This window comes from Pinus tabuliformis, chromosome 1_1, assembly GCF_031772625.1.
Source record: "Pinus tabuliformis cultivar Carrire ecotype Pingquan chromosome 1_1, CPIR1, whole genome shotgun sequence".
In the NCBI taxonomy this organism is placed as follows: Eukaryota; Viridiplantae; Streptophyta; class Pinopsida; order Pinales; family Pinaceae; genus Pinus; species Pinus tabuliformis.
This window is the reverse complement of record NC_142297.1, coordinates 747110428-747125385: the sequence shown is the minus strand read 5'-3', so window position 1 is coordinate 747125385 and position 14958 is coordinate 747110428. Positions and strand designations below refer to the sequence as shown.

The 14958-nt window shown below is 35.0% G+C and overlaps 1 pseudogene; it reads left to right on the top strand.

Moving 5' to 3' along the window:
- Positions 1-1737: 1737 nt before the first annotated feature.
- LOC149216151 (uncharacterized) lies at positions 1738-14628 on the top strand (annotated as a pseudogene).
- The last annotated feature ends 330 nt before the right edge of the window (positions 14629-14958 follow it).

Here is a 14958-nt window from a genome sequence, read left to right as displayed (position 1 = left end):
TGACTCTTTTTGCTTAAAAAATACACCCAAGAGAACCTAGTGCAATCATCTATAAACAATAGAAAGTAGTATGCACCTACTAAAGACCTAGTCTGCATAGGTCAACAAATATCTGTATGCACTAGTTCTAGGATGTCTCTATGCATCTTCCCTAATGCACATCCATCACATTCCAGTTTGATATTATGTAAAGCAGGAAGTCCATCGACCATACCTTTATTTTTAAGCAAGATGAGATCTTTGATTGATATGTCCAAATCTCTGGTGCCAGAGATTCTCAGCTGTTGATGTTGCTGCAACCATCGCCTGTCGTGGCATGCTCCTTGCATCCAGCTTATACAAATTCCCCACGCGTACTCCTGTTGCAACAGTCTCCAATTTTCTATCCTGAATGACACATCCATTCTTGAAGAATTGTACCTGCATGTCCTGGTCTGTTATCATAGAGACAGAGATCAAATTATTTTTAATTCCTGGAACATATAGAACATTTTTGAGATGTTTGATATCGCCACTAGGTAGCTTCACAGGAATATCCCCACAACCTTTGATCTCATACCCACTGTCATCACCCAAATAAATTTTGGATCCACATGTAGAATCTTCAAGAAACTCAAAATATTCTCTCTTACCAGTCATGTGCGAGGATGCGCCTGAATCGACATACCATGTATTGTCCTCATCTCCTCTTGATGCTGAAAGTGCACAGTCGACTATAAATAGCTGAAGATCATAGCTGTGGTCTTCCTCTTCTTCAGCAAAACAACCTTGATGCTTCTTCTGTTTGCCTCTCCTTTCAACTGTTTGCCTCTTATAACACTCTCTTATCTGGTGACCAGGCTTTCCACAGTAAAAACATCTCTTAGCATAGTTATCATTCATACCTATAGATGGTCTCCTTTGAAAGGAGTTAGCCCCTTTCTGCTGTTGCTATGGTTGCTGGTGCTGATGTTGGTGCTGGCACTGCTTTCCTCTGTGCTGTCTTTTCTTTGCCGTCAGAGCAAGGTCATTGCTCTGGGTCTTCAAATTTTGTCTTCGCTCCTCCTCCTGGAGCAGAATTGCTGTCAGCTCATCAAAAGAGGGGGCTTTCTCCCTCGCTGACAACCCTAAGATGAATGTCTGATATTCATCGGTCATCCTGTTCAGTGTGAGGGTAACCAGATCTGAGTCTGATACCTTTTCTCCAATGGATCCCAATTTGTCTTTCAGATCCTTGATTCTGGCTGTGAATCCATCAACAAATTCATTCTCATCCATATTTAGTGCATATAATTTTCCTTTGAGTGCAAGAACACGATTTGTGTTCTGTGTCTCGTACAGACCCTTGATCGTATTCCAAATGTCCGCGACCGACTTGCAGTCTCGAATATGAGGGATAATGTTGTCTTTGACAGACATCTTCAGTATTACTTTTGCCTTTGTTTCTCTCTTATCCCAGTCCTGTTCTTGGGTTGTAGTTCCGGCTCTCTGTTCATTTCCCAAGACGATCGACCATGCGTTCGCACTCTCCAGCAAGGTTTGCATTTTGAACTTCCAGTTGGAAAAATTCGTTCCATCGAGCTTGCTAGACTCGTGGAGGTATGATTCCAGACTGTTGTTCATTTTCGCACTACTGAACACTCTAATCGACCACCATTGGGCAAGTCCAATCTGCTACCACGAACAGATCAGGAACTTCTCTATGCCTCCACCGGGCAAGTCCGATCTGCTGTCTCCAAACAGATCAAGAACTTCACTATGCCACCACCGGGCAAAACCGATCTGTCACTACCGAACAGATCAACAAACGAGCTCCAACACGCCACCACCGGGCAAAGTCGATCTGCTTCCACCAAACAGACCGAGGAGCTGCACTACGCCACCACCGGGCAGGTCCGATCTGCTACCTTCGAGCGGATCACGGCACCTCAAATCGCCACCACCGGGCAGATCCGATCTGCTACCTTTGAGCTGATCAAGGATCTTCAGTTCGCCACCACCGGTCAAACGTGCCTCCACCGGGAAACTTCGATCTGCAACAAAGATTGCAGATTTACAGAGAGAAAGGGATGGCGCCCAAAACAGCGCAGAAACCGTGCTAATTCCAGAAAATGAAAATTCGCGATGTGCAGGAATTTTGGCGGGCTTATCGACCACGGATCCGCGCCAAAATGGTCTTTCTTTTCTCTGGCGCGATTTACAGTCCCAAACCCGCGCCAATTGCGCGACTGTTCCTAAAAAAACCGCGCCAATCACTGCACCTTCTGTAAAAAAAAATTTCGCTCTAAATCTCCGTTGCAACCCTTCCTTCGGCTCAGTGATGATCAGTCATCTGATGCCTTTTCGCTTCAGGTGTTACTGCAGCTCCACCTGATCACACAACTATCTTTACATGTACTCCTACCACTACAGATGTGTAACTAATAATACATCGCAAAAAAAAAAATTAAGGATACCTCTACCCTAAGCTCTGATACCAAGATAAAAATAATTAAACTTTGAATTAATCAGAAGGAGTTGCAGCTCACAGGTGAATACACCACCTGGAGACTGCACTCAACAAAACAAGGAGGAGACTCTCGCTCACATTCACTCTATACCTACAATGAATGAATATTACATATTAAATATATGACTGAAAAATAGGTAGTTGTAAACAACCTCCTAAATTCTAGGAACAACTCCTAAACTAAGAAGATGCGTTACAACCACATAACCATTTCTCCATTATTTCTAACTAATTCCCTCTGTTGTCTTATATTTTCAAGTAGAAAACGCATATGAGCCTCTTCATCTACATATGTTTCTAATATCCCGTATATAATTATCATTTTCTACACTTAACTAAATATATATTCCAAAAGTTTTCCTAACTCCACATTATTCCATTGTTCCATTTTTTCTTTGACATATTTGATATTTTTCTCAAAGTGATACATTTCATGGAATCCAATGTTTTTAACTTCCCACCATCAATTTTTAACGTTATCCATGAATAATGGGCGTGAGAGCCAAAAAACTCCAAATGAGAGTGGCCTATTCTTGGGGCTACACTTGATGTCTACATCCAGGCAAATAGGCCAGTATTCTAAGCCTCCATAAGGTAGAATAGAGCCTTTTAATGATTTTTTCTCCCCATCATGGATTATAAGACTAGGAAATGATCCAAATGGGATGTTAATTCTAAGCCCCTCCAATTTAGTTTTTCCATTTATGAATCACATTTTTTATCTAGATCCATAAAATTCAATTACCTCATCATGTCCCTAAAGTGTTTTGCATATGCGTGAAAGCATTTGAAACCCCATTTCTTTTCCTTAAAGTATTTCATAATGTTAAAATAAACTAAAATGACCTAATTTAGGTTCTAATAAAGAGCTTCAAACTATATATGGATTTGATAAATTCATATTTGTATCTTGGGGTAGAGGGCCCATAGACATTGGGTATAAATCCCACTTGAAATGAACTTGTGGGATACAATTTTACCATTATATTGATGTGGTTCACAATCATGTCTATGGTGTTTATATCTATGGGGTCATTAGGGGAATTTTGAGGTTGAAAATGGGCCTCCTAAGGAAATTATAAAATAGTGGTGGAAATAATAGAATAAGATTAGGTTACATCATCAAATTTTAGAGGGAAAAAGAAAAACTATTTTTTCAACTCGTATTTTCAACTTATCTACCTATGCGTTTACTCACATTTTGAGCGGAAAGACTTATTGGATGAAAATTTTGATTCCTCATCCAAGGAGTACCCATTTTGCATAGTTTCTATGGACCCTACTACATGAAACATGAGAAATACATGAAAAATGTGACTTCAATCACATTTTTCATGTATTTTTCATTTTTCATGTGGCAGAGTCCATTAAAACTATGTGAGATGGGTGCTCCTTGGATGAGGAATTAAATTTTTCATCCAACGTGTACTCCCACTCGAGATTTGAGTAAAACCTTAGGGAGATAAGTTGAAAAATCGAGTTGAAAAAAAGTTTTATTATTTTATTATTTTTTAATCTTTTTACTTTTTAACTCCAAAAATAGTGATACATCCCCCATGGTTGACATCATCATCTTTAATCCTAGTGGTTCTTATAAAGTTTATTTTGATTGTACATTTTTCTTAGGAGGCCCATTTTAGAACCCCAAATTTCTCTAATATCTAGAACATGAATAGTCCTTAGGCATGGCCATTTCTGTCTATATATATTCATTGATATCCTACCTAGTATTTTGTGCCTATTAAATTTAATTTTATACTAGAGAACTTGGTTTCCTAAATAATCATGATTGTTAGTTGATATTTTCTATAATTTTTCTAAATAAGACTAGGTTTTTCCTTGAAATTTATACCTCTTTTATTCCATGAGATTATATTTATTAAGGGTTGTATGGTGAAAAATATGATGTCTCTATAATGATAGTGATGCATGCTAAATCAACTAGGGTTTTCATTATTCCTTGAGGAGTTACTAATTACCTCTTCCGCCTCTCTCTTTTTCCTCTTTTAAAGCTTTTGGAGGATGTAAAAGAATGGGCATAAACACCTAATTTATATTTATTTTAGATTTTATCTAATGGTTCCACGTATATATGTTACTGTTAGGCCCCTATAATACTAGTGTAACCCCTTATTTTTATTAGTACAACCAACTTATTATATTGATGTACCCATGTAGTGCCCATATTGTTACTATTATGCCCCATAGAAGCCCACTAATGTTATTATTGTGCCCTTACATTATTATTGTTATGTCGGCTCTGATTATGTTATGACCCCTTAGACTCCTATATATAGAAAGGAGGTATTTTCATTTGTATCATCCAAGAATTGTTCATTTATGTAACGTAACGGAGGTTGACCCCTTGAAGAGGCTGAATTCTAAGGCATTGGGCTATCTTTTCTATCTTTTTCTTGAGCTGGTTTCATAACATTTGGTACCAGAGCTTTGGATTCTAGGTTTCGCTGCTCCAAACAGGTCATCGTGGAATTTTTGCTATAACATTTTTTGTGCGACGTTTCAGAAACTAAAAAAAGAACCCATTTTAGAATTAATCGGGCTAAATCTCGGATCCGAATTTCAGAATTTTTTGCGCTATATTTGCAGAGATATGATCTGAGTAAGTTGGTATTTTTTGAATACTCCGGAATTAAATTCCAAACAGGTGACCTGGGGAAAATTGTCATAACTTTCTCTCTGAGAATCAGATCAAAATTTTGTAATAAGGGACAAAAATAGGACAGATTGTAGTTTCTTGTGTATATTTTTTAGTGCCAAATGTTGAAATAGTGACACGTGGCACTTCATACAAGTTCGCTCTTCTGGAATGGTCTATAATCAGGTCATCTTGGGAGATTGTGCATAACTCTTTCTTGGAGAATCCAATTTGGCTCAGACTAGTGGCATTGGAAAGAGGACACAAAGGGCTACTACAAGTCACAATTTCAGAACTTAAAGATCTGAAAGTACAGAGTTACAGTCGTTTCAATATCGAGCTCCTAAAATCAAGAAAAAGCAAGATGAGGAAGTTTGATGGCAAGGATCTGGTAAATTGGATGCTTCAGATGGAGCAATATTTTGATCTACATGGTGTACCACTGTTACAAAAGGTATGTATTGCATCTTCATATTAGAACCGGATCAATTTTTATCGTATGAAGGGCTTTGTTCTCATAAACAACTTGTTACGTGGTCAATTTTCACAGAGGAAATGATAGCACATTATGAGGATACAAACAGAAACACCTTCTTTAGAGCAACACCACAACAATTGGAAAGAGTAAAAGGGCTTTGAGACATAGTGGAAAGAAAAATTATGGAAACCAAGAAGCATACCCCTCACAACTATAAACATGGAAGTGTTGTTTCTCCTAGCCTACCACAACCTACAAGGGTTACACCACAACAATTAGAAGAAAAAAGAGAAAAAGGTCTTTGTTACAATTGTGATAGAAAATGCACTAAAGGTCATAAGTGTGCTGAGAAGAAATTATTTTACATAGAATATGAAGAGGAGGAAGAAAAGGATCAAGAAACATCAAAAGAAGAAGATATACACCAGGACCCCACCCTCGAGAAAGAAGAAGTGAATCCAACCATATCTTGTAATTCATTGGTCGAAATTCCCACTCCTCAAACTATCAAGATAGAAGGACGTATCAAGAAGAAAAATGTTCGAGAAGTGAAAGATCACATCGAGCATCAAGAAATGAATCCGACCATATCTTGTAAGGGATTGGGAGAAATTACCACTCCTCAAACTCTAGAGATATAAGGACATATCAAGAAGAAAAAGGTTCAAGCAGTGAAAGATCACATCGAGCATCAACAACAAGTTCTCCAACTTTTAAAGGATAGCGCTACTTCGGTGCAAAATCAAATGAAACAACAGGTAAATCAACATCATAGTCAAAAATGTTTTGATGTAGGTGATTAGGTATTTTTAATGCTACATCTCAAGCAAGTTATTTATGAGAAGGAAATGTTGGCAATACTACATGCACTTAAAAATGGCGACCTTAACGAATGGGAAGACTCTTCAAGGATGAGGATGTGGAAGCATTGTTTTGTACTATTTCTATTATCAACCAGATTGGATAAATGAAGCAAGGGATGAATGGAAGAAGGACGAAGAAGTATGGCCACTTATTCAAAAGTTGCAAAAGATCCCAATTCAGACAATATTGCTAGAAATTGAAAAGGAAGGAAAAATCATATTGGAACCTGGAGCAGTCACAGAAACAAGAACCCAACAACTACGAAATCGATCAATCTCAGAGTATCTCATCAAGTGGAAGAACTTACCCGCTGAAGATTCCACATGGGAGGATAAGAATTTTATACAGAATCCTCAAGAACTACTCAAGCGTTGAGGACAATGCTTTTTGAAGGAGAGGGGCATGTTAGGCCCCTATGCTACTAGTGTAACCCCTTATTATTATTAGTACAACCCACTTATTATATTGATGTATCCATGTAGTGCCCATATTGTTACTATTGTGCCCCCATAGAAGCCCACTAATGTTATTATTGTTCCCTTACATTATTATTTTTATGTCGGCTCTGATTATGTTATGACCCCTTAGACAACTATATATAGAAAGGAGGTATTTTCATTTGTATCATCCAAGAATTGTTCATTTATGTAATGTAAAGGAGGTTTCTCCCTCAAATAGGCTGAATTCTAAGGCGTTGATCTATCTTTTCTATCTTTTTTCTTAAGCTGGTTTCATAACAGTTACTTGAATTTAATGATAGCCATTGGCAGAATCTAAATTTGGTGTCTAGGATCAAGCGTCAATTCCTTCACTTCTAAACTACTTCTATTGTAGGGTGGTTTGAAGCATTCAAGTCCATGTACTTGGCTACTTCTTATTTGTCTTCTCTTACTACTAATATCATTAATACCTTAGATATTATGAACTCCATATATTACTTATTTTGGTTCAAATCAATTCATCTCCATATATTACTTCTTTTGGTCCAAATCAACTTCAGGGTTGGGGTTTGGCTAAGGGTTCAATGGGAATCATTATTAGTTATAATTTAATAGGAATATAAAGGATTATTGGGTTTTATGTTTTTTGGTGAAGTTAAGTCTTGTTATGATGTGAGGGTTTTGAGGATCTTATTGGTTTCAAAGCCCTTTTCAGAGGTCATAGTTTTCAGAGTGCATGGGTTGAATCAACAAAATGAGGGTTTTCTCAAATCTCTCAAGATGTTTAGATTGTTGTGGGGATAATGGGGGAATCACCTAATTTATGTGGGAAACTATGAACAGATAATTGTATTCATGGAATCTCCTAGAATGAAAAGGAATATGCTCATAATCCAAAGATTCTATCTATACAATTTCATGGTAGAAAACATCTACGGATGCTAGTAGAGTCTTGGTAATGTTCATGTACAAAAATATTATTGCAAAAGAGGTAACCTACCATGTTTGGTAACCTTTGATATTTTGAAAAAGTGACCTAAGTAATTACCTATTTATTCCAATATTTCCTCTTTCCATAATTCCCTTCGAAGAGAGAATATATTCATCTATACTCGAGTTGCTATAAATTCATTTTCTTCTAGGTTGAATCCCTATATCTCGAAGCATATATACATAATTATAGAGTTGAAGAAGTATGATTCATTTTCAAACAATCTAGTGTTTTCTTCAAGATTTGTGAATATGATTATGAAGAAATCATTTTCACTATGTTCGAGGTTGATTTCCACCTTTGGTCTCCATTATGTGTAGATCCACCATATTAGGGCTGTCTCCATGGGGAAAACCCCATAAAATTATTGATTAAGTTATGATGATATACAATTTGGATATGTTGATTGATTCAATAGTTTCTGACCTTATATTTGTGGTATACAATATACTTTGGAAAAAAATTATTACAATTTCTTCATTGCATAGGAAAATTAGGTCCTCGGTTCTTCGAATGAGGCTATGAATTAATCCATTCCTTTGACCCTTTGAGTCCATCTAATTGTTTGGGTAATTTTGTAGTTGTTTTGGAATTTGTGTGTTGTAGATGTGGGGAGGTGCTTGTCTCCTACGATGATATTATTTCAAACAGGAATAGAGCTCCCTCTTGTGGCATGTGCTAGAGGATAAATTCACTAGAAACACTAAGATGGAAGGATAATCCTGAGGTTCAAAAAGACAAAATAATTGACAAATATGTAACTAAATTATTCAGTTAAAGGGAAAGTAATGTTTCCATATTAAATGATTAACTTCTCAATGTTACATGATAAAAACCATTCAACATTTGCAAACTCATTATCTCCATTTCAATGTTTCTATAGTCTTAGGAATGGGAACATCACCAATTAACTAGAACCTTGGGAGGTTTTTGGGAGCTTCAACTTCAAAGAAGTGGAAGCTTAGAAATGAGTTTCTAATATGAAAATATTTAAACTAAAATTCTAGAGTTCATATCAATAAATATCATTTTCTAATATTCTTAAATTTGAAATGAAAATATTTTTATTCAATTGTTACAAACACTTAGTTTATTACAAATATTTTTATTATGTTTATTCAAAATATCACTATAACATAAATATTTAACTACACATAAATATTACTCCAAAAGTTATCAATTAAAAAACCTAATAATAATCACCTTATTGTTTTGGATATGAATAACTTTTAATACATGTACTTAACATGAAACACTAATAAATCAACATTCACTAGTCCTCGTGTTATCAAGAAAACTCATCATTGCTTTTTATTTTATTTTCATATTGCAATAATAATAGTCTTTAGCCTTTCGTCCAATTCAAGCTAGAACAATGGTTGAATTTTCGAATGATGTTGAAATTTAAATATATAGATTTTTCCTTTACAAAGACATTAAACGTGTCATTTTTTTTCACTTCTTATATGAATGTGTTGTTAAACATGTTTATATACTATTAACACAAATTAATTCAGTTCTAATTTTGGATATTTTAGTATAACTTAAAATCGATACTTATTAATATTGAAAATAGAATCGAGTATATTAATATAGTAATGTATAATATTATATAATATAAATAATAAATGTCAATTTATGAATTGACCTTCAATTTGTTTGAAATGATACTTAAATTGTATTGCTTGTTGGATAAAGTGTAACCTCAATTTTTTTAATTAGGTAGATAGGTATGCTTTTTTGGGAATAGTCTTTCCAAAATTTTAATTACTTCTTAAGGCATTCCTTTGGGATGAACTTCCCTCCATGAGAGTGCATGACTTTGTGCACCATCGATGCCATGTGCTAGATGATTAGAACATTTTCCACTGTTGGACCACCATATAAGCGGTTTTGCTTCTGTCGTTGGATCCCATTTCTTTCCTTCATTGGATCCCTAATTCCATTGGATCCCTAACTACCCAAGAACTTTGAGAGAATGTAGTAGTTAAATTTCATGGTTACCAAGCCAAGGTTTCAGCAAAAACAAATCTCATTGCCCTGATGATGGACTCACTAAGCTAGTCCGAAACGTTGGTTTCAAATCTGTTCACATGTTTTTCCTCAAAAAAAAAAAAGCCAAGGTTTATTATCAGAAGTAGCTTGATTTCTATTGTGAAGGAAGTAATTCAAATGCCTTGTCAAGGTCACCTCATATTCCAATTTTGAATGAAATATCCAACTTTTTGGCTCTTTATTAGACGTTGGACTATGTATATACATTGGCAAAATGGGGCTGTGTTGCTATTTGTGAAATGAATCAACCATTTTTCTATTTCCTATCTGTGAATGTCATCGAGGACACCTTCTGCATATTGTGGGAAATGGTTTTGGGTTGGAGAGACTAGACTTATCCTTGCTATATGTGACAAAGGTATTTATCATCTATGTTAGACTATTTGGAGCAAAAGTGGTAATGTGCTACTCATTGTATGACTAATATATGAATCAATAAAAGTGTTGTCTATTTATTTTCTCGTTGGATGTGCTTGGAATACGTAATGGAAGCACACTGTTATATATACTTGGAGGCATGAAGGAAAAATAAATCCAAGGAAACGTATGCATATCTACTATATTAGAGAGAAAGAGAAAATAAAATCATTAACAAAAATTAACCCAACAGAGGCTAAAAACTGAGATGGGAAGAAACCCTGTATATATATATATATGTTTACAATGAGCATCTCCTTAAGAAAATAATTAATGCAATTAAAAACCCCTAAATTGCGATACGAAATGTATCATCATAATGGTATTTCTATGTATTACATAGAAATTGAACAGGCTAAAGACCATTAAATCCTAACAAAAGAATCAACAAACCTGTTGTATAAAGCCGGATAAAAATTAGAATGGCTAGAGCTTAAATTTCCTTGCCCAAAAGCGAGGTCAGACTATAGGGTAAGAAGAACCTTGAAAAGGGTAGGGATGAGATGAAAAGATTGTCTCATCGCGACTTTAGATTCTATAAAGAGGTGAAAGGAATATTAAAGTGGTAAACTCATGGGAATAACATGGATTAGCGGATACAAACCTGTGCCAAGAAGACACAATTAAATTAAATAGAAAGATTTGAAGTTAAAATATATTAAGATGCAAGAATAAGTACTAGTTGATTCTGAGATGAGTTTTCTTTTGAATATATATATATATATATATATCATGTCTTAAACCCCAAATTCCATCTGCAATTAAGAACCTAAGCATGAACCGTTAGTCTTATTATTGAAAAGAGAGTTCAATAATGCGAATGGTTTGGAAAAGAAAAACACCTTTTGAGTGAGCAAATTTTTTACCAAGCATAAGGGGTTACAAGAAGAATATTTGTTCAACAATTCCCCTACTTCAATATTTCAAAAAATAAGAAAAATAAATAATCTAAATTGTCTAAAAACCATTTTACAAAGAATTCTCGACTTAGACAAAAATAAAAAGTATATATACAATGTACCGTATAAATTAAAAGTACCATGGATGTTAGAAATGAGTACTGTAGACTGAATGAAGAATGGGAATATACCCGTACCAAAAAATAAAGAACAAAATTCAAGAGCCAAACTAGCAAATGAAACCCAAATGGTTGAAGAGCCAAATTTCGGCAAATCAACGCAAAAATTGAACACATGTTGTGACAGAAGGAATGAGGTAGATACTCCAAACCACCTCCATTATTTTCTATCATTGATCTCATACCATTATTCATGAGGAAGCGGTTTGTATTACACGTAACATGTACCCATTTCAAAGAATTGACAAGACATAAAAGGCCCTTACATGTTATTTTATTATTCATGAGGAAGCGGTTTGTATTACACGTAACATGTACCCATTTCAAAGAATTGACAAGACATAAAAGGCCCTTACATGTTATTTTAGACAGTTCCTATTTCCACCCCTATTGAAATATAAATGCGGTCTGACATGCGAGGGGAATAGGAGTTGCCTTGCATTTATATTTCCCTCAATTTTGACTTTGGCATGTTAGCACCAAGGCAACTCCTATTCCCCTCGACATATTTATATTTCAATAGGGGTGGAAATAAAAACTGTCGTTACTTTACACGTTATAGTAGCCAAATCCATCCAAATTGTTCTAAGCGGACAAATCATGGACTAGGTATATCTAAGTCACCTTTGAAATTAATTCACGTCTGTTCCAGGTATTCAACTATAACCTTCATACAAATAAGGAAAAGTATGCCATAAAACAAAAATATAGTGATCGATGGGACCCATTATATGCATTGGAGATTGGTTAGCCATATAAAAATGCATAAATGGTTTCCCAATGATATATTATAACCTCTCTCCATATGAGTATGTCAACGAGTTAACAAAAAAAACCTACGGTTTGGTATAAAAGCATGACATCGATATAGTCCATCTTTTACATAGGCATTCTAGAGAAACCGCGAGATTTTATAATCATAATCAAGTGCCCAAGTATAAAAGGTTAACATATGATGTGTAACAATCAAAATTAGCATCACAAAACTTAGGCTATGTCCAACCTTTTTCTTTACACGAGATTGATGATTTCCTTATATGAAAATGTTGATTAATGTTAATGCATAATCTATTGCATAGTGAAGAGTAATATTTAATATATCATTGTATGCCTTGTCTCTTTTATTTTAAAAAACATTTGTGTTTTTCCTTGTTGAGTTTTGTTGCATGTAATTAGAGGGTTGTTGCATGGTCGTATGTATTAACATAGATGATGGTTACATCTTTGAGTTGTTTATGGAGGGAGGAGAGCATTTGTGTTTTTCCTTGTTGAGTTTTGTCGCATGTAATTAGAGGGTTGTTGCAAGGTCGTATGTATTAACATAGATGATGGTTACATATTTGAGTTGTTTATGGAGGGAGGAGAGCTCAAGTTTGAGGTTGTATGTATTAATATAGATGATGGTAGTATATTTGAGTTGTTTGCGAAAGGAGGAGAGCTCAAGTCTGAGGAGTGCGTTGTAATGGAGAAATGCATTGTTGTAAGAAATGGAGTAGTCATCACTATCAAAGTCATTGGAAGAATGGGGGAATTAAGTGAGCCAATAGGTGTCACACCCTTGAGGGGCTACATCCCTCACAGTAATAGTCCTTGCTCCCTCATTACACAAAGAATATACAACTCCTAAAATAAACTTTGCAATATTTGGAAGAATGGTCTCCTTTGCCTAGGAAGTGGTGAGTTTAAGGTTAATGTATGTGAAGCTCATGTCATTTTCCATAATATCTATCATGTATTTCCCACTCTTGAATGGTTCAACACTTGGGAGATAGCTTAGAGAACTTGTATGAAAATTCCATCAATTCTCGAATCGATACTGATTACTATTACTATTCAGACCACATATAATTACTACCTACCATTCGCCTTGAGGCTATAAATAAATTCTTGCTTAAAAAAATTAAACTCATTCATATGAACAGTGAGATTGATGGGAGTGATCAAGGAATCAGTGTCACAAGTAGTGGCACCTACCATAGAAAAATTAGCTCCACCCCCAAAATTTGAACCCATAAACTACAAATATGGACTCAAAATGATAATCCCAATCCTTTGGCTACAACATTCATAATTGTTTTCAATCAAATATATATTTAAGGTTGCAACAAAAGTAAAACAACAACGATATCAAATTACATAGTAATTTGAATTAATTAGCATACCAAAAAAATTTATGGAGAGTCTTCCATCGTCATATCTGCATGTGGGTTTGCCAAAGAATGTTTCTCCATAGGGAGGATTCCCTAGAAGATCGTTATAGGGGAAAAAAATGTTAATGGAACCTGTATCCTAGTGTGCATGGAAAAATAGAAGCAAGATGTTTCACATTTCATGCATTTTAGTATGATTTATTTGGTTCTTTAGAATAAGTTTCCAAGTTTTTGGATAACATGCGTTAACTTCAATATTTTCTCCTTATTGATGTAGGAAAACAACGCCTTATTCAAAAAATGATATCCAATCTACCCTTTTACTTGAAGAGTAAATATCTCCATCGCCATTGCAAGTAGTGAAGCCTCGATCTTAACACATTCTTCTAAGAAAACCCTTCAAATCCATGCAACAAGAGTTCCTAGTATCATTGTAGAATAAACCATTTTAGAGCCAATAACTCTAGATTTAATTCTTCCAATGCAGACATTAGTGGATTATTGTCATGACGATTATATTTACCATTTACAACATTGAATAACAGGAGGAAAATTGGTCCAGGAGCATCTAGGTGTAGTATACCTTCATCTAGACTGACTTTGCATCCGCACTTTAGTCAACACAAGAAAGTAGTATTCTAGTTCTATAGATTCCTCTCCATCATATATGACCATATTATTAATCCTGGACACTGGAAAAAAGACATGAGAGAAGATGCCCTTGAGCCTACAAACATTTATAGTAGATACTTGGTTATTGTAAACCTCAGAGGTAACAATAAATTTACCAAATCGGACAATGTTAAACACATTGATGCAAAGAGTGTCACCATTCTAGACTAGGCCCCCCATCAAATTTCCAAAGCAAAACAAATGAAGCCTCTCATGGAATGCAACATTGCGGAGGGAGATGCAGAGAATCTCCCATTTTTGAAAGATTATGCATATATATACATTTTTGTTAGAATCATGTCCCTTAATTTCATTTTATTGTATGTTTTACATTTATGAAGTCATCTTACTTTTATTTATTTATGTTACTGAAAATCAAAGACATAAGCCTGAACGTTGTTATTGGCCAATTATATACTAGAAGTAGATGATGTATTATTCTAGCTACAATTTTTATTTTTTTCCTATTATAATCAAGTTTGACAGCTTCATGAGTAAATACAATCAAAATGGCAATTGAAACTCATATTAGTGATTTATTCAGTTAATTCATGCACATTGTTTTGATGCATGCCCTTGTTGATTGTGTACCACTTCTTTATTGATATTCCATAATCCTTTCAGACAAACAAAGCTAAGATATATTAACAATAGTCACCAAATCCAAAT